Genomic DNA, 21,477 nt, shown 5'->3' on the forward strand with positions numbered 1-21,477 from the left:
TAAAATCCTTTTCTGGGCCTGTTGATAAAGAATATTTTTCTCAATTTTTACAATTGAAGACTTTTGGACAGAGATTATTTGGCTGGGCCTTGATTAAAAAAAAAAAAATCTTAGGGCTTGTTTCACCCTCAAATCAATTTTTGGGCTTCAAAATCAAAAATTGTTTGGTTTTATAATTTTTTCAAAATTGTTTTTAATCAATTTTTATATCTCCTCTTTCCTTCTCTCACATTCTACACAACAATTAATCAGTTTTTTCTCTCTCTCCTCTATTGCATCATTCACATTAATCTATCACGTTTCTCTCGCACTCATCCATTCATTTACCAAAAAATTACAAATCATCCCAAATTACAAAACTATCTTCTATCTATACAGGAGTGCAAAAATGGCCCGCGGCCCGTAGGCAGCTCGAAGCCCGCCCATAGCCTGGAGTGGGCCTGGCCTGGTTGGGCTTGTTTTGGCCTAGGCCTGAACCCAGCCCAAGACCCTAGGCCTGGACCATCATTTTGAAGCCTGGCCTGCCCGAGGTCCAGTGTCTTTTTTAGTGAAAAATAATAAAATTTTGGTAGAAAAATTTTTTAAAAAAATGTGGCCCGACCCACCGGTCCGAATACCCCCTAGGTCTGGGCCTACTTTTCTGGCTCGTGGCCCGGCTCGGCCCAAATTTTGATGGGAGCGGGCGAGGCCCAACATGGGCCGAACCAAATTTACACCCCTATCTATACTATTATTAAGTGAAGGTCTCAATTAGTGTAATGAAACCTTACTCTCTTCATGCCATGTGATAGTGTTTTATATAAATATTGTTTTTTACTTATAAAAAATTACACAAAAATCTTCATACCATGTGGCAGTGTTTTATATAAATAGTTGGTGTAGTGAAACCTTATTCTCCTCATGTGACGTGATAGTGTTTTATATAAATAGTGTTTTTTATTTATAAAAAAACTAAATAAAGAGGTGGGCAAGATTTGAACCCATGATCATCATAAGTTTAAGATAAGAGAACTTATACCACTTAAGCTAAGTACATATTATAACATTAATTTCATTATTACTTTCTTTTATTCTGACTAACTAGCATATCATCCGTACTATGCATGAGATAAAATAAAACATTATTTATTAAAATAGGATAATTATATTTAATTTTTTAATATTTTGTTTCTCATAAATAATATTTTATATATAAGTTTAAGAATTTTGTTTCAAAAGTTCCGTTATTATAATATATATCATAGATAGATTAAAATTGTTGTATTGATAATTAATAATTAAAATTATGCTTTGTTATCAAAAAAAAAATAACATAGTTCTAATACTTCACTATTTTAAAATAAAAATATATGAATTTTAAAAAATTGTCATATTGGTTTTTGAAAGGGAAATAATTAAAGAAATTTCAAAAATTTAATGAGTAAGAAAGAATCATCGTAACATGTAAAACCGCTAAAATCATGGATAAATCAACAAATCATTCAAACCAAAAACGGTTTAGCTTAATCAATTAAGTCAAAAAAATAACTAACTTACACAAAAATTAATTAATTAAAACTTTTAATTTTTTTTATTAAAATTTAAACTATCACTAAATATGAAAAGCAATCTATTAATTTAAATTTAAAATTGACACAATATAAATTAAATTTAAAATTATAATAATTTATCCCATAATTTATAAGTTTTTAATACAAATTTAAAATGATCATAATTATCTCATAATTTTTGTATTAAGGAGCAGTCAGAGTGACGTCAAGATTATTGATATACCAATATATTTTACAAAAGAATACTTTTAAGGAGAGATATTATAAGAATTTCAAAATCTCATGCAATATTATTTTGAAAATCAAAACCTCTATGTAGAATTGTTAAATAAAAGTTAAATGGAAGTTAGTCAATGAAAATTTTCTTAATTATTTAAAATTATGAAAAAAATTAGTATGGGATATTGATCATAAGATTTCTCACTAAAAATCTCATTTTGCTTACATAAATGGAAACATGAGATTCACTTTATGTAAAATAATTCACTTTTTTCATCTTTTCTTGATGTGAGATTGTAGAATAAAAGTTAAGTGGAAGTTAACCAATGGGAATTTTCTTAATTGTTTAAAATTAAAAAAATTCAATAATTTATATAAATGGGGGCATAAAGTTCACTTTATGTAAGTAAAACAATTCACTTTTTTTTTTTCTTTTTTCGATGTGTGATTGTAAGATAAAAGTTAAATGGAAGCTAGGCAATTTTCTTAATTGTTTAAAATTAAAAAAATTTAATAATTTTAGAATAAGGGTTTGGAGCTCCTAAAAAGCTTCTCTCTAAAAAACTCATTTCCCTTATATAATGTAAGTGAAATAACTCAATTCTTCATTATTTTCCCGATGTGGGATTGTGTAAAATAAAGTTAACAATTATTTGGACGAGAATTTTTTTCGAATCAAGCAATTTTAGCCGTTTAATATTTAATTAGGTCAATCTTTAATTTATTTTAAATCAAACAAATCTAACCAATATATTTTGATAAAACTACTAAAATTGCGATTCAACCAGCGAATCAGTCAAGCCAAAAACGGTTCACCCTATGGGCTAGGTCAAAAAACCAACCAACTTATACAAAAATTAATTAGTTAAAACTTTTAAATTTTATTATTTTAATTTTAAAATTTAAACTGTTTTGAACTGAAACATACACAACACTACAATATTAAATGGAATATAATGTTTATATAGTGAAACAACTCATTTTTCCTCCTATTTTTGATGTGGAGTTGTAAAATAAAAGTTAACAATTGTTTGGACGGGAAGTTCATTTTTAATCAAGCAATTTCAATCATTCTATTTTTAATCAGGTCAATCTTAATTTATTTCAAATCAAACAAACCTAAAAAATATATTTTGATAAAACAGCTAAAACCGCGGTTAAACCAGTGAATTAGTCAAACCAAAAATGATTCAACATAATCGGTTAAGTCAAATGACCAACTAAGTTACAACAAAATTAAATAATTAAAGCTTTTAAATTTTATTTTAAAATTTAACTCATCTTGAACTGAAACATGCATAATACTACAATATTAAATAGGAGTATAAGATTCACTTTATATAAGTGAAATAATTCACTTTCTTTTTCTTTTCTCGATGTAGGATTGTAATTATTTTAAAGTTAAATATTATGAGAGTTTCAAGATCTCATAAAAAATTATTTTAAAAATCAAAACCTTTATGTGGGATTGTAAAATAAAAGTTAAATGGAAGATAATCAATGGAGATTTTCTTAATTGTTTAAAATTAAGGGGGGGAAATTGGTATGAGATATTGATCATAGGATTTCTCACTAAAAATCTCATTTTGCTTATATAAATGGAAGCATAATATTCACTTTATGTAAATGAAACAATTCATTGTTTCCTCCTATTCCCAATGTGAGATTAAAAAATAAAAGTTAAATGAAAGTTAGCCAATGGAGATTTTCTTAATTATTTAAAATTAATAAAATTTAATAATTTATATAAATGAGAGCATAAGATTCACTTTATGCCTTCGTTTGGGATGTGGGTTAGCGTTTTGGTGTTTTGACTTTTGGCTATTGTCACGCCCCGAAAATAAATCCCACATAACTCTTATATCAACTCATTTTCAAAATGAGATATTAGCCAATTTCATTTACAAAATTCCAAAAGTTTACCAAAGTATTCTCACATGCCGTTATACATTTATTTACACACCAGTACATGAATTTATAGCATGTAAAAGGCATCATTAAATCACTACGAATAAGGCCCTCAAGGGCTTACAAGTTCCAAGGCAATAGCTCGGTTACACATATTGGTCTCTCGGACCCAAACACATTAGCCCTGGGCTTACAAAAATATCACAACAAAATAAGAGTTAAACTACTCTTCTTCAAACATTTCCACACCCTTAGCTTGGCGAAGTCACCACATCTTTACCTGCACCAATTTCCATAAGGGTGAGCATAAAACCTTGTAGAGATTCCTCACAAAGTATATATATAGTTATGCCAATTCCATCAACGTTAAAAATGCATATGTAATGCCATGCAAGTGTCAATAATGAAGGAAAATTTTATTTTGATGCACTATTTCAAAATCATCATGTTCTCAATAATATTCAATGCACAACTTTAAATTTATTTAGCAATCTCATCAATTTCAAACTTCCAATATTTAAATCAACAGGGGCAGTAAATATGACACCGGTAATCTCTAGGCTGGTGCCTGCAAGTAAACTCTACGAGTGCTACCAAACTGTCATTTTTACTGATATTAACCGGAAGGCTCGACATCTATCCGCGCGGCTTTCTGGTCTTTTACCAAGGACACTCAGGCCAACTTAACAAGTTCAACTACACCCCCTATCTGGACTTACCACCGTATTTACCCCATAAATATTTCCATTAGTTCTCATTACAATGATCTTTCTCAAAATAAATGTGTTTCCAACTCATGTCAAGATGTGCAACAATGACAATAAAACAAATGAGAATATGATGCAATAACTACTAATTCATAGCATTCCTTTATATTCAAAAACATGTCCACAACAATATTCAACATCACATTTTCATTTCCTCCTTACCATGTTCTTCCACAAGGTATCCATACGTCTCCAACACATAGTTAAAATTTCTTATTTCGCACAATAGTCATGTGTCTTCGACACACCACAACAATTCCTCAACAATAATTCATCATAACCAAACTTTCAATATGTCTAGCATACCATCCTTCATTTCGTTTCCCATTACATTACGGTTGAGCATTTTTACATCACTTATGGCACTTAACAACTCACCATCTTACCACTCTACACAAAAATGCATTTATCAAAGGATTATAATAGACGACCTCTATTTTATATATATATATATATATACACATATCAAGAAGTTGCTATTTTGTTAAACATTTGGTGAGACTTACTCTCATACATTCTCTTTGTAACGCCCTCAAAATAAACCCATAATATCATACATTCAAGATATAGGAAAGAGATATTATATTACAATCATCAGAGTATTCTTACAACATGTATTACATATTGACAATAAAAGTAATCGCCCTATGGGCTTACAACTTCCCAAGACAACGCTTGGTTGCAAAAAGAGAGTGCAAACTCTATACAAAGAAAGCCCTTGGCTTGATATACATGTAATACAACAAAACAACAAAAGGTGGTGTAATAGCCTCAAGCCTTCCAAGCTATGTCCTTGGAGGTAGCATATCACCTGAACCTGAAAATGATGCTCCCGTATAGGGTGAGCCACAGCCCAGTAGAAATATACTAAACCAATTATAAGTATTGAATAAAGCAATAGCATTCAATAGATGGTTAACCAAGATAATCAATTACATCATTATACCGTTTCATGACATTAATGTCTAAGTCACGTTTCACTTTTCTTTATTATCAACATGGCTCAGAACCTGGCCAAACTTACAACAGTGAACTATAAATATTATATTCACATTCTTCCAATGTCAACAAACAAATGAGACTCATGCTCAAATCAAACACTTCATACTTCCAGTTTGATACACATTTTAGTGCTGTATCAATAAAAACACTTCAATATAAATAAGCACACATAAAAGTGATGCTAATGGAGTCCATCCCCTATCTCCTCCCAAACAAAATCCGGTTTAGAGGTCCATCCCCTATCTTCCCCTAAACCGTGGAGTACATCCCCTATCTCCTCCCACACAAAACAAAGTATGTAAACACATAACATATACACCACACAATCAATACACATAATGTCTGTATTAATTCAACAGTCAAAATTAATGACTCAACCAATGTGATTAGTTTCAGTTATCCCTAATCCACATGCAATGTTTACAACAATCACGACTATCCTCTACCGATAGCCCAAAACAGTTATTTCTAGACTTGAAAATAAATATATCAACAATGCAATAGGCGAGTGATTTAAATTATCCAACTACACCATTTAATCAATGAATTCTCCAATTTCATGAATTTAACCAAATTCCCCAATTCCCTTAAATTAATTATACAAATTAATTAATTAATACAACTAGGGTTTTTCCCAAAATTATCAAAGTAACCCCAACATATTAAAATGCCAGAACTTAGAACAAAACGTATATATTGGAGTAGGAAATCCCTACCTCGAAGAAATAGCCCAAAAAGAGAAGATGGAGATGAAGACCCAAACTCCAAAGTGCTCCAAACCACCAACAATTCAGATTAAATGGAAGCTCTCGACTCACTCTATCTTTTTAATAAAGGACTAAGGTTAGATACTCACCCTAGGTAGATCAATTCTTAGAGAGAAGACAAGTTTAGAGAGAGAGAGAGAGTTGGCTCTAGGGTTTCAAAAGAAAAGATGATGAAAAAAAATCATGTTTAACCTGCTGCTGCCTACTGATATATAACAGGCCATTAGGACCTTACAGTTACACTAAAAATAATGACCGTTAAACAAGAAAATGGTTACACCAAAATAATGACCATTAACCAAGTTCATGAATTCTATTTAACCTCCATTTATGACCAAGAGGTTACCAAAGTAATGAAACCCCATAAATAAATATAAGATATTAAGGATTGGTCGCCCTAATGGACCACTAATAAGGATAGTAACTGAACCACTAATAAGGATATTAAATGAACCACTAATAAAGATATTAAATGAACCATTATGAAAATTTAATGGACACTAACCCTTGGTTTCCAAACGCAACAAACCTATTTTAAACCTACCCAACACGACCCAAGACTCATATACAAAGAGTAAAGGATGGAAACGGTAAAAAGACAATAACACATCCACGGAACCGAGTCTGAAATACAATTAAACAATGAAGGGAAAACCGGGATCGCTATAACCTCCCCCCCTTAAAGAATTTCGTCCCCGAAATTAGGTAAATAAATTTCAACAATATGATTTCTCAATTCTCATCAATATTACAATTCAATATTCATCAACCTGACCCATTACCGGTTATTCCATCTCTATTCAAGAGGCAAATCACAACATATAACATAGTTCACAATTCCATAACATATTCAATGCCAATAATATATTTGCATTTCAATAACACAATTAACATATACAATGCTAAATTAAACTTCTATTTTCAAGGCATGACCAACCATTACCATACTTCCAATAACCAAAAGATACCTAATGTTTTTCGACTTAAGACATATTCAATGCTCTTAAAGTTTATCAGTACAACAAAATTCCCAATACATGGTTAAATATTAACAAACAAATCCAGATACTTACTCACATTCCCAAGTGACTTCCTCCACTCCGTTATGTTTCCATAACACCTTAACTAATGAAAAAGTCCTGTTTCGCAAGACTCGATAACAAAGATAACAGTATGACACAATCAACAACTACAGTGTTCTGAGACATCCACCACGTCTCGACTACTGACAATACTCAGACTAGTAACTAGTACTTAATACCTCAACATAGGAAACACGAAAAAATTCGTACACCAGGCCTCCGGTCAATTTTCATAGAACGAGGACGTAAAACGAGACACGGGTAATGAACAACATACGAACCAAGCACTATCACACATCGTACTAGGCAAAACCTCCTCACTTACTGCAAGTTATCTTACGCCCATACTGAATCCCTCATTCAGGGATTTCACTCGCCACCTCGACTGAACTTACAATAACAAAATTTGCATACTCATTCCCTCGTACCGAATTAGCTAACAAGGGTTTACCACGCCACGACACTTATCACTACCATGTAACTATTCGTACCGAACACACACAAATATAGTACCTTCATCCCTTAATGACCTATAGGGTCTACTCTTTATTCCGCATCCTACTTGTCACTCGTCTTGAGAGTACAATCAAGACACTAAGCCTCCGTGCCAAATCATTAGCCACCACTACCACTGAACCCCTGCTTAGAACCAAACCCCGGCGCAATCGCATGTCGCCGACAAGGCTTTCAAAGACTCACCATCCTAACTCTCCAGAAGAGTAAGAGTCCTCACCCTCATCACTATCAACTCAAACCTTCATCTGCAAACACCATACCACTGTGACTCTACTCACGGGTCACACCCTAACCACGGGTTATACACCCAACCAACCCTACCGACAACATCTCCTAACCTAACCAGTATTAAGGTACACACCTAATGCATTTAAACATAGCAAAAGAATCCTGAAACTGAAAAGAATATCCATTATACTACTATCTGGGATATAATACCAGTTGCTCACAACACGCCACTCCCCGATGCCAACAACCACAATCTTAACAAGGGCTAACACTCCCTCAAATGAGACAACCATTCAGTACGCATGCAAATTCGGCAACGTCACCTACCATGAAGGTGTAAGTCTACTCTCAAACTCCGAACAACGTAGTTCCTCCGTCTCCACTAACTCTGGGGCAAACCTCGACAGGTTAGCAAACCATGCTTCAAACTGTACCAAAGGTGTAGTACCTTGGGGTAACTCCACAAACTGTTTCCACAACTCTGGAAGGAGGGAAATCACAACTTCCTCGTCTAGGTATCCTAGTAAAGGTAACAAAGATATTAGGACATTATCAAAGGTGCCGAAGCTATTTCACTCGCTTGCTAAATGATAGAAAATAGTAATTCACTCCACATAAGCACATAATCACATAAGCACCTACGAATTTCATTCCTGGATAATGACAGTCCCGAGGCGTTGCTATAGTTCCGGTTGGAAGCAGCATTGATCAAGTGCCTTTCCAACAAGACTATCAGAAACTCAAGGGTCTAACCAATATCCTAGAAACTACATTCCATACCCACATATTCACATAATCATGTTATCACATAAACACATACTATCATGCATAAGTCTCTAACAAGCGAGACAAACCCATTGTGATACTAATCACTTCCCACGTACCCAAAGTATTCAAACCCGGTACGCTCTGATACCAAGTTGTAACGCCCTCAAAATAAACCCATAATATCATACATTCAAGATATAGGAAAGAGATATTATATTACAATCATCAGAGTATTCTTACAACATGTATTACATATTGACAATAAAAGTAATCGCCCTATGGGCTTACAACTTCCCAAGACAACGCTTGGTTGCAAAAAGAGAGTGCAAACTCTATACAAAGAAAGCCCTTGGCTTGATATACATATAATACAACAAAACAACAAAAGGTGGTGTAATAGCCTCAAGCCTTCCAAGCTATGTCCTTGGAGGTAGCATATCACCTGAACCTGAAAATGATGTTCCCGTATAGGGTGAGCCACAGCCCAGTAGAAATATACTAAACCAATTATAAGTATTGAATAAAGCAATAGCATTCAATAGATGGTTAACCAAGATAATCAATTACATCATTATACCGTTTCATGACATTAATGTCTAAGTCACGTTTCACTTTTCTTTATTATCAACATGGCTCAGAACCTGGCCAAACTTACAACAGTGAACTATAAATATTATATTCACATTCTTCCAATGTCAACAAACAAATGAGACTCATGCTCAAATCAAACACTTCATACTTCCAGTTTGATACACATTTTAGTGCTGTATCAATAAAAACACTTCAATATAAATAAGCACACATAAAAGTGATGCTAATGGAGTCCATCCCCTATCTCCTCCCAAACAAAATCCGGTTTAGAGGTCCATCCCCTATCTTCCCCTAAACCGTGGAGTACATCCCCTATCTCCTCCCACACAAAACAAAGTATGTAAACACATAACATATACACCACACAATCAATACACATAATGTCTGTATTAATTCAACAGTCAAAATTAATGACTCAACCAATGTGATTAGTTTCAGTTATCCCTAATCCACATGCAATGTTTACAACAATCACGACTATCCTCTACCGATAGCCCAAAACAGTTATTTCTAGACTTGAAAATAAATATATCAACAATGCAATAGGCGAGTGATTTAAATTATCCAACTACACCATTTAATCAATGAATTCTCCAATTTCATGAATTTAACCAAATTCCCCAATTCCCTTAAATTAATTATACAAATTAATTAATTAATACAACTAGGGTTTTTCCCAAAATTATCAAAGTAACCCCAACATATTAAAATGCCAGAACTTAGAACAAAACGTATATATTGGAGTAGGAAATCCCTACCTCGAAGAAATAGCCCAAAAAGAGAAGATGGAGATGAAGACCCAAACTCCAAAGTGCTCCAAACCACCAACAATTCAGATTAAATGGAAGCTCTCGACTCACTCTATCTTTTTAATAAAGGACTAAGGTTAGATACTCACCCTAGGTAGATCAATTCTTAGAGAGAAGACAAGTTTAGAGAGAGAGAGAGTTGGCTCTAGGGTTTCAAAAGAAAAGATGATGAAAAAAAATCATGTTTAACCTGCTGCTGCCTACTGATATATAACAGGCCATTAGGACCTTACAGTTACACTAAAAATAATGACCGTTAAACAAGAAAATGGTTACACCAAAATAATGACCATTAACCAAGTTCATGAATTCTATTTAACCTCCATTTATGACCAAGAGGTTACCAAAGTAATGAAACCCCATAAATAAATATAAGATATTAAGGATTGGTCGCCCTAATGGACCACTAATAAGGATAGTAACTGAACCACTAATAAGGATATTAAATGAACCACTAATAAAGATATTAAATGAACCATTATGAAAATTTAATGGACACTAACCCTTGGTTTCCAAACGCAACAAACCTATTTTAAACCTACCCAACACGACCCAAGACTCATATACAAAGAGTAAAGGATGGAAACGGTAAAAAGACAATAACACATCCACGGAACCGAGTCTGAAATACAATTAAACAATGAAGGGAAAACCGGGATCGCTATACACTTGATACAAGAAAATAAACAATTTCAAAGGCACATTCATTATTTTTCAAAAGCCCCAATTTCTAGGGTTTTCATAGGAAACAAGCCTTCATCATTTTTCTAACAGAAGCTCCATCTAGAAGTTTTCTTTGAGTTTAGTAGAAGGGAACCCTCAAGAAGTAGTAAAAGATTTAGATATAAAACCCCATTCAAAACTCTCTCTACATTTTGGGTCAAAAACAACAAAATTAACACAAAACTCAAAAAACACTTTTAAATCATCAACAATATAGCAAAACATGTATATATGACTCAAGAAATCGCTACCTCAGGATTTTGATGAAGGAGATGATGAAACCCTAGCTTCAATAGAGGATTCTTCAATGTTCCACAACCCCAAGAGGAACCCCAACTCGGATCTTCAAGATTGGTACGAAATGTTGGTGATTTAGACTCAAGATTTACAAAGATCAAAGTGTTTTAGAGCCTTGGTGAGAGTTTCTAGAAAGAAGGGAGAGTAAGGTCAAGTTTGGCATGATTGAAAAAAGATAAAAAGTCAAAAAGTCACTATCCTATTTAAGTCACATCATCTTATTTAAGTCACATCACCTCTCTAACACATCACTTCAAACCCAACCCAAACCCAACCCATATTTCATAAAAAGTCAAAAAGTACACTTATTTAGTCTTCCCAAACTAGGCCTAAATGTGTTTTTAGAGAGAGAGAGGTGTAAAAAAAATGAGATAGAATCAGCCCTAAAAGATGAGAGAAAACAGAGCCCCGAATCTGCCCAGATCGCCGTACGTGCAGCACTCATTCCCGCACGTGCGGAGCCCCCTTCCCGCACGTGCGGCCTTCATCCCTGCACGTGCGGGGCTCTTTCTGCACCTCCTCCTGCACGTGCCTTTTAGACAGAATGCAGGCCACCCAAAATCCCGTCTTCCCGTATGTACGACTTGGCCCCCCGCACGTGCGGCCCTGCCCAGCAGCCCAGAAATTTCTCCGCTTCGCCCCCGAGCACTCCGGACCTAATCCCGCACCTCCCGAAACAAGAAACTTCAACACCGACCCACACGCAAGGACAAGAGTCCTAACTCGAAAATGACTTCCGAGGGTGCTAACCCAACGAAAACAAAAGAGAGCGAACCAAAAGAAGGACAAGAAAGAGAGGAAAAAGGGTCCCGATTGTCACAGCTATTTTAGCCTGGGGCTAAAAAACCTTGTTTGGGATGAGCTTTTTGACTTTTGTGAGAGAAAAAATAAAATGATTATGGTTTAGATGTGACATTTTATCTTATTGACTTTTTAATATATTTTGTCTTTTGTAGCTAAAATAGCCTCCAACCAACATGCCAAACATAAACAATTCAATTTTTTTTTTCCCTCAATGTAGGATTGTAAAATAAAAATTAACAAGGAAAAATTACATTGACACCCCTTGAGGTTTGCACTTAATACAACTTCCCCCCTCACATTTTGGAAATTACATTCCCCTCCATGAGGTTAATAATCCCATTACATATTACCCCCCTCTGTTAGTCTACCGTTAGTCCACTTAACAACTTGTGATGATGTCAGCAATATGTTTTAACAAAATGCCAACTTTGCTCCTGAAATTATAAGACCAAAATTTTCCATTTTTCTCACATCTCTTTGTAGATGGATTTAATCAATATATAGTTCACTACTCCATCTTCCCTCCTCTACCGTCCACTATCATTGCCCCACCATGGACACTGACCATGACACCATTGAAAATACAGAGTATATACGATGTCAATTCTTTATAAGTGTTCAATTACCATGTAAACAAGAAGCAAAGAAAGAAACAACTCAAGTTGCAAAACAAACTCCTAATTCAACTAAGGTATAACTAGTTAATTCCACCAAAACTACAAAAAAGACACAATATACAATCGTTCTGGTAATCCATTCACTGAACAATTACATACATGTACATCTAATTATTATTATTATTATTGTTATTATATATATACATGTATGAATAAATAAAATAGATGGTTCAAGCATCAATTTGATTTATACCCGTACACCAAATAGTCTTGGAAACTATGGTTCTTCGTATTGTTTTCATGGCACTATGAGCATTGGCAAGCTAGCAGGTTAGTGGCTTTAGAACCAACCAACGACTTCCACCATTATTGAACAAAGCAACCCATTCACCAAAACCCCACCTCTGTCGTCATCGCCCATCCACCTTTGTTTCAATCTCTATTGCTATTATTGCGAACCACTCTGCTTCCGTTCCATAGCTGCAAGGCCTTTCACCATCCCTCCTCCTCCATCACCCTCACTTCCGATCTCCATGTCTTACCAACCCACAAATCATACAAATAAGATCCAAATCACACAAAAATAATACCCAAATCAAACAAAATTATATCCAAATCATACAAAATAAGATCCAAATCACACAAAATCTTCCCCATTGCCACAAAGCAAACCCCCTTCTAATGACTCTTATTTCTCCAAACAAACGGTGTTGGAGTTGATGTATTTTGAGGCAATGGAGCTAGTGTTGCTGAAATTTTTCGGCGATATAGAAGGTCTGAGAAACTGCTAATGGCAGTTAGTGGAGTTTGGTGATGATGAAGAAGACCAAGGGAAGAGAATTATGGAGACATTTTAGGGTTCAGATAAAGAATATGGAGGATAGATATGGTAGGGCTGTTAATGTCTTTTTATGTTATTGTGTAAGGGTACCATGGTAATTTTATCTTTTCCATTGATTTTGTCAAAAGACAAACGCTGACAGGGGTGTCAGTGTAATTTCTAAAACGTGAGGGGGAAAGTTGTATTAAATGCAAACCTCAAGGGGTGTCAGTGTAATTTAGCCAATTAAGAATTGTTTGGGCAAGAAATTTATTTTTAATTAAGCAATCTCAACTTTTCAATCTTTATTTAGGTCAATTTTTAGTTTATTTCGAATCAAACAAATTTGATCAATATATTTTGGTAAAATCGCTAAAATTGCCGTTAAACCAACAAATCATTCAAACCAAAAATGATTTAACTTAATCAGAGTTAGGTTAAAAGACCAACCAGCTTATACAAAAATTAATTAATTAAAACTTTTAAATTTTAATAAAAACAATCTATTAATTTAAATTTAAAATTGACACAATATAAATTTAAAATTATAATAATCTATCCCATAATTTATAAATTTTAAATACAAATTTTAAATTATCATAATTATCTCACAATTTTTGTATTAAGGAACAATAAGAGTGATGTTGAGATTATCAATATATCTGTATATTTTACAAAAGAATACTTTTAAGGAGAGATATTATGAGAGTTTCAAAATCTTATACAAAATTATTTTTAAAATCAAAACCCTATGTAGGATTGTAAAATAAAAATTAAATGGAAGTTAGCCAATGAAGATTTTCTTAATTGTTTAAAATTAAGAAAATCAAAAAAATTAGTATGAGATATTGATCACAAGGCTTCTAAATAAAAAAACTCATTTTACTTATATAAATTAGAGTATAAGATTCATTTTATATAAGTGAAACAATTTACTTTTTCTTTCTTTTTCTGATGGGGGATTGTAAAATAAAAGGTAAATGGAAGATAGTCAACGAGAATTTTCTTAATTGTTTAAAATAAAATAAAAAATTAATAATTTTAGAATTGGGGTTTGGAGCTCTTAGAAGGCTTCTCTCTAAAAACCTCATTTTCCTTATATAATACATAGATTTGAATTATCACTCGCTAGTTTTTAAAATATACAACTAAATAATTTTAAAAATTTTAAAAACTCTTCTAAAAAATATATCTTTCAAAATTGATTTTAAAATCAAACCAAACGGATTCTTTTAGTCTTTTGGGTAAGGGAAGTATTTTTTGTTGGATCTTTTAAAAATGACATTTTTTTATTTTTCAATTATTAAGATTTTAGACGAAGAAAATTTTGGAGACTTATCCAATATGGGGACTAAAGCCACTGTTTGAATGGTCCACGACATGGGTTGGCCGGGTGTTTAACTGTCATGACCGGACTGGCTAGTTGTAGGTCAATCAGTTTCTATAGGTAGAACCAAAGTATGTAACTATCAAAGGACCAAAAAGAAGAGAATAAATTACTTGCTTACACTTTGGTTTACAAAAAAAATAAGGATAGAATAAACTACTTGCTTGCATTGCAATCTGATTTAGAGAAAGGGAGAACAAATTACTTTTGCTAGTTCATTACATTCATATATACAGCCAAAGTGCATAAAAATAAAAATAAAAATAAAAATAAAAATAAAAATAAAAATAAAAATAAAAATAAAAATAAAAAGTATACAATTTACTGGATTGGAAAGAAAAGAAAACAGAATTTAACTAGCCATGGTGTTTAAATTTGAATTTGAGGTGATTGTTGTGCTTTATGCACGGGGTCACTGTTGTGTGGTCAATAGGGTCCATTATGGGTGTTATTTCAATAATTTGAAGCATTCACTTTTTAGAGTATATCAAATAAAATATATCTACAAAAAAATCAAATTGATCGGATATCGATAACTTTTTCATTTAATTACATTTGTATTTTAAAAAAATGAATGGTTAATGTGATTTTGTGTATAAAATATAATACAAATGTACTTAGGTGAAAGGGCTACCAATGTCCGATTAATTTAATTTTTTTCAAGTATATTCTACTCAATATCTCTAAAAATTGAATGATTCGGATTATCAAAACAAGGCTCGAAGTGAGCCGAGCTAGCTGTACAACAGTGACTGTTGTGCTTTATGCACAGTAGCTACATATACCCATCTTCCTTAAAATTTGGCAATATTTGTCCTTTTGTGAGCATTTAACAGAATTAATCCAATGGCTAGAGCTCTTAAAGTGTACTAAGAGGTTAAGAGTTCGATTCTTTCCACCTGCATGAGGGTCGTATTACCCTTGCAATCATTTGGGATATCTCTCTCCTTCTTCGGGAGTTTATTTGTAGTTATCTATGTTATAATTGTTGATTTAAACTACGTCAATGTATTGAGATACATTGTAATTTTTTTTTTTAAAGAATAATTACACTGATGGTCCTCAAAGCATACATTACGTTACATTTTAAATCTCAATATTTTAATTGTTCTATTTCAAGTCTCAAAGTATATCATTCGTTACACTGTAATTCTTGATGTCAACACCAATCAAAATGAGTAAAAAAAAGAGATATTTATAAAATTTTACATGAAATTACAACATAATGAGGAGCCTAATAGGTTTGACTTGCTGACTCTACTCTCGTCGATGCTCGACTTTAGAAAGAAAAATAAATTATATTAATTTGATGTGTCTAAATAAAATAATAATATTAGGTTGTTTTACAACACACATTTTTTTTTTAGTATATATTATATGTAAGTTATGTCATCTATATCATAAATATTATAACTAAATTGCTTTTGTATTCAAAATTAAAAATAATATAATGGATCATGGTCAAATATCACTTATGACATGATGAAGACTTTTTTGATCATACCAAAATAATAATTATAATAAGTTATAACACTACAACAAATGACGGTTTTAAAAACAAAAATTTAGGGATAAAATCACTTTTTAGATATGTAACATTTTTTGGGGGGTCAAAAATAGCATTATTGTATTTTTAGAGACAAAATTGGACATTTAGTGATAAATTATTATTTTTTTGGGACCTGAATTTTATCTAAAAAAATGATTGTCCCTAAAAATGTAACTATCAGCAACAATTTTAAAATTTTATTGCTAAAACTTTTTTTTTTTTTTTTCGAATTGACCTTTTAGCAATTATTCTTGTGACAACACAAATTGGTCTTTAAATATTTTTTGCAACAAAAATTTTATTTTTTGAAACAAAAATTTGATCTTTAAAACTCTTATTTGTTGTAGTATAACCAACTTTACAACATAACTAAGGATCATAACCAAAGACTAATTGAGGCATAATCAAATACCTCAGATATAACTAAAATAAAACAACAAGTGATTATAATCAAATTATAATTTACATTACAATTAGTCATAATCAACTAATACCAGAACAAATAATAATAAAAAACTACAAAAAAATCACAACTAGACATGTGTTATAGAATTTTCCCAACTAATACCCACTTACACTTGTGATTGTAATATATACCTCTTAACTTGTCCACTAGTGATTCTAATATAGTCTATAGCTGTATGGTTATTTATATAGAGAACTTCTAAATTATTAAAAAAATATATCATTTTGATCTTTAAATTATGAAAGTGCACAAATGAATTCCTAAATTATTGTGAAATGTCACTTTGTCCCATAAATTATAAAGGTGTATAGATAAACCTCTTAAATTATAAAAACCGTACAAATTGGACCCCTAACAAAAGGGGTCAGATTGAAACATGTTCATAGTGTATAAAGCTGTACAATTTAGACCCCTAACGAAAGGGACACCAATAGTTTAGGGGTCTATTTGTACGTTTTTATAATTTAAAGAATAAAGTGATACTTCATAATAATTCAACTAATCTATTTACAAGCTTTTATAACTTAGGAAGTCAAAATGATATTTTTCAACAATTTAGGAGGTCATGGTGTAAATGATCCCAGCTGAAATTATTGGTTATATTTCCACATTATTTGATAAAACTCTTCTATTTTGCTAATAAAAACAAGAGACAAAACAATACAAAGGTATCTCCGACCAGGGAACAGAAGTTGCATTTTTTTTGTTTAATGGTAAAAGGCTGAATTTTGATGCAAACAAACAAAAATATTACCTTTTTTTTATAGGGCATGTCATGGCTCTTGCTGAGTGAAAGGACAAGGAAAAATAGAAAAAGCAAACCACCTCAAAATTCTTTTATTTATTTATTTAAGAAGAAGTGTGGTTGCCTAGAAAATGGTGCAATCATATTCAAAATTTCAAGCCTCATGTTTCTTAGAGAAAGAAAATATGAGAAAGAGGCACAAAGGGACTACAACAAATGTTGCAAGCTTTAACAAATCTTCAGTCTCCTTTGAAATCACTCCAATACTTGATCAGTCTCCACTATACCTTCACATTTAATTGTGCAGATTTTGCAAGTTAGAGTTGAAAGAGAGAGAGAAAGAGAGAGAGTAGATACTGGTAAAGTTTAAACACTACTATATCTATTTAGATCAGAAAAAATAAAATAAAAATAAAATAGTAGAAGTAATTTCTAGGAGATTACCCGGCATCGATGAACCCCAATCCAAGCACTGTAACTGCAGACTGAGTAAGAATTGTGTTTGAAACTCTCAATGGAAAAATGGGTTCCTGTTTATCCCTTGATTTCTCACCCAATTCTCTCTTTTGAGCTACAACTGTACTGCTTCTAAACTTTGTCCCATTTTTCTTCACAACCATGTGTGTAAGGATGTTGGAGATAACACTCCTTTCAGTGATCAGCATTTTCTTGTCCAAGTCCTTTCTTGCATATTTATTGGTGGCTATCATTACATACATATCCAAAAAATAAAAAAATAAAAAATAAAAACTCAAGGTAAGGGCAAAAATGTCATTCAACAAAAAACACAAACTCTAAATTTTCTAACATTTGATGAGCAGTCAAGTAACAACCTAAAAGATAATTCTATTAGCACAACCAACTTTATCTTAGTATGCATGTTTGTATTATTTCGATATCAATTGTCCAAAAATAATATTAACTTCCAAACAAAATTATATGTTTGACTATCGTATTGAATAAAATTTTTATTTAAACAATTGAATTTTGTTTAAAATTGAAATTCAAACAATTAATTTTTATTTCAAAGTTAATTTTCAAACAACATAAATAATTTATACTTGGAAAAAAATATGAGTTACGAATAGAACTAGAGCAAAGATATAATTACCCAATTTTTACACAAATTTATAGACTATCTCACATGGGTATATAAGAGAGTTCATAGAATTTTGTGTGGAAAACAAAAATGATTCATTTACACGATTTTTTCTCCCCAAATGTATTTTTCACCTGTAAGAAAATGATTATGACCTTTTTACCGGTCAGAAACATATCTGGGAAAAATGCGGAAGGAAAAATTGTATGAATGTAGCATTGTTGGTATAAAAAATTGTATGGATGTAGCATTCATTGTTGGTAATAAAACTCAATGGGCTAGGGTTTTTTAAAAAAATAATGTTTGGCCCATACAAAATCCTCAGTCTGGTCAAGCCTGAATTATATGGCACCATCAAAAGTTTAAAAAAAAAAAAACCATGCGTTTCTTTGCTCTCTTTGCCTACACCAACAATCCTCTCTATCTCTCTCTCTCTCTCTCTCTCCTCTCTCATATCTGAATCTATGAAGAAAAAAAAGTAGAGAATGGGTGACCGGAGAACCGACCTCCATACCATCGCTGCCACTCCTCTACCGACCACCGTGAACCACTCATCCCCTTTCATGAACCTCGCCACCACAAGTCCAACCCCATTTTTTGCTGTTGCAAATTGCGGGTCATCGCGCTAAAGGGAGAAGCAAAAATGGTAGGGAAAGAGTGGGTTTAAAAGCACCATTTTTGTAATGCCCCCAAATTATTAAAAACAAAACAACATCCAACGAGACAGAAATATATATATTTATACCAATAATAATAGCTAGTGATTACAAGATTAATCCTAAAGATTCTCTTTCTCATTGAACTACAAGTTGGGAATCACAACTTACATGAATAATTTTTATAGTTCAAAGAGCTAGAGAGAATTAATAACAAATGTCCTACGAGCTTACAATCTTTAAGGTAAAGCCTTTATTGAACAAAAGAACTCATGGTCCCAAAACAAAGCCAAAACTCCAAAATGTCATCTCCCATGTTTTGCAAAATGTTCTTGGCTCAAACAAAAAGCATTGATCCATTCCTACTTCATTGGCGTGGTTGCTGCTTACCAAGTCTTGAAATTTTGTTATATTGGAATGAGCAATTGCCCAATAGAAAATATATTTAACCAAATATATAAACATTTTGATTTAAATTATGCATAACCCATGACCCTTACCCATGAACACTAGTTCCAAAATCACATATTTCCGTCCACATTGTTCCAATTCATTCCACATTTCCACATTTCTTCGTCCTTACACGGATGGCAAGTTGGCACCTCAAGTCCTCCACATTCATCGTCCTCATATGATCGGGCATGTGGACGCCTCAAACATTCCCACATTTATCATCCTAGCACAATTGGGCAAGTCGGCACCTCAATTTCCCCGCGTAGGTAATACCGTGACACACATCAAACAATTTATTCAATAACTCTAATTTTGTCATAACACAAGATGCATCGACACATCATCAATTTATCCATTAATTCCCCTTTACTACCAACCAAGACCCATGAACAATGATTAAGGCTTCACAAGCGAATTAGGGCTTTTCATTCCATTCTTTCATTTTCCAAGATTCATGATGTGTACATCGTTTTTCTTTAAGCACTAACCAATTATTCCATAAAATTTAAGGCAAAAACCCTTTATCACCATTAATGCCCACATATGAATCACCCATTGCCAATCACACACACATATCATGAAATTCATACAAAATCTAACCAAAACATAGATATACAAGGGTAAAAATATTCCTATCTCAAGGTTGTGTGTGAAGGGATGAAGACCCAACAAGATGAACTTCCAAACTATAACAATCCAATCGGTTCAAAATGTAGCTTTCAACAAGATCAACACCTTTGACGAAGGAACAATGATAGATTCTTGCTATAAATAGATGAAATCTAGAGTTTTGGTACTAGGGTTTTCGAAAAAGAGGAGTGAGAAGAAGAAAAGATGAAAAAAGTGAGAGAAATGAGTCAAAATATCTGCTCCTGAGTAGACCGCTCGAGCGAAGTGTACAAAGGCAAAGAGATTGCTTAAGTGAACTTTACACCGCTCGAGCGATAAACACAAAGTCCCAGAAGTTTTGTAGAGCTATAGTGAAATTACTGAAAGCCTCATATCTTTGCTCGAGCGACCACGAAACAGCTCAAACGGTCTCACTTGCAAACAGTGAAGATACTGAGAGTTTCGCATATTCGCTCGAGCAACTAATTGACCACTCAAGTGGTCACCCAGAACAAATTGTTACAATTTTCACTCTCTTTCTTTAAAACTCTAGTGATCGGAATCCACAAGACCTCCATTTTGGCACAAACTCCACATATTGTCACACACATTCTTCTATACACACACACATACACAAAATAAATAAATAAAAAACCCACAACCCATGACAATCCTGACTCGATCTCGAAACTAACCGGCCCTAATTTATCTATCTTGAAGGGTAATTGAATGGATGTAAAGAGATTAGCCATTTGTTTTTCATTTAAGACTTTTCTCTCTTCCTGTACATATGCAATACATACAACCATGGCCAAAACAATAGTTGATGATGATGAAATGGACAATCCCAAGACCAAAGCTTTATTTTTTTTTTTAATTTGATTTTTATTTCTTGATGGGTTTGTGTTTTTTTGGGTGAATTTTGTGAGGTGGATTTATGAAATTTTGGATATTTCAAGCATTAAAATCAAACCTCTAAACCACCCACTTGGTCATTCAAATTGTTGAGTGAGAGATTCATGATTTTGAGACCAGACAGCTGAGG

At 32.8% G+C, this 21,477-nt stretch overlaps 1 long non-coding RNA gene across 1 annotated transcript; it reads right to left on the minus strand.

The window, feature by feature from the left end:
- Nucleotides 1-17,678: 17,678 nt before the first annotated feature.
- On the minus strand, nt 17,679-18,196 carry LOC114303558 (uncharacterized). The gene is made up of 2 exons (XR_014365591.1): nt 18,060-18,196; nt 17,679-17,902 (listed from the first exon to the last, which is right to left on the minus strand). It is a non-coding gene; the product is annotated as an uncharacterized LOC114303558 (long non-coding RNA).
- Nucleotides 18,197-21,477: the final 3,281 nt, after the last annotated feature.

The sequence above is a fragment of the Camellia sinensis genome, chromosome 4 (assembly GCF_055761805.1).
Source record: "Camellia sinensis isolate YWXY chromosome 4, ASM5576180v1, whole genome shotgun sequence".
NCBI classification, from domain to species: Eukaryota; Viridiplantae; Streptophyta; class Magnoliopsida; order Ericales; family Theaceae; genus Camellia; species Camellia sinensis.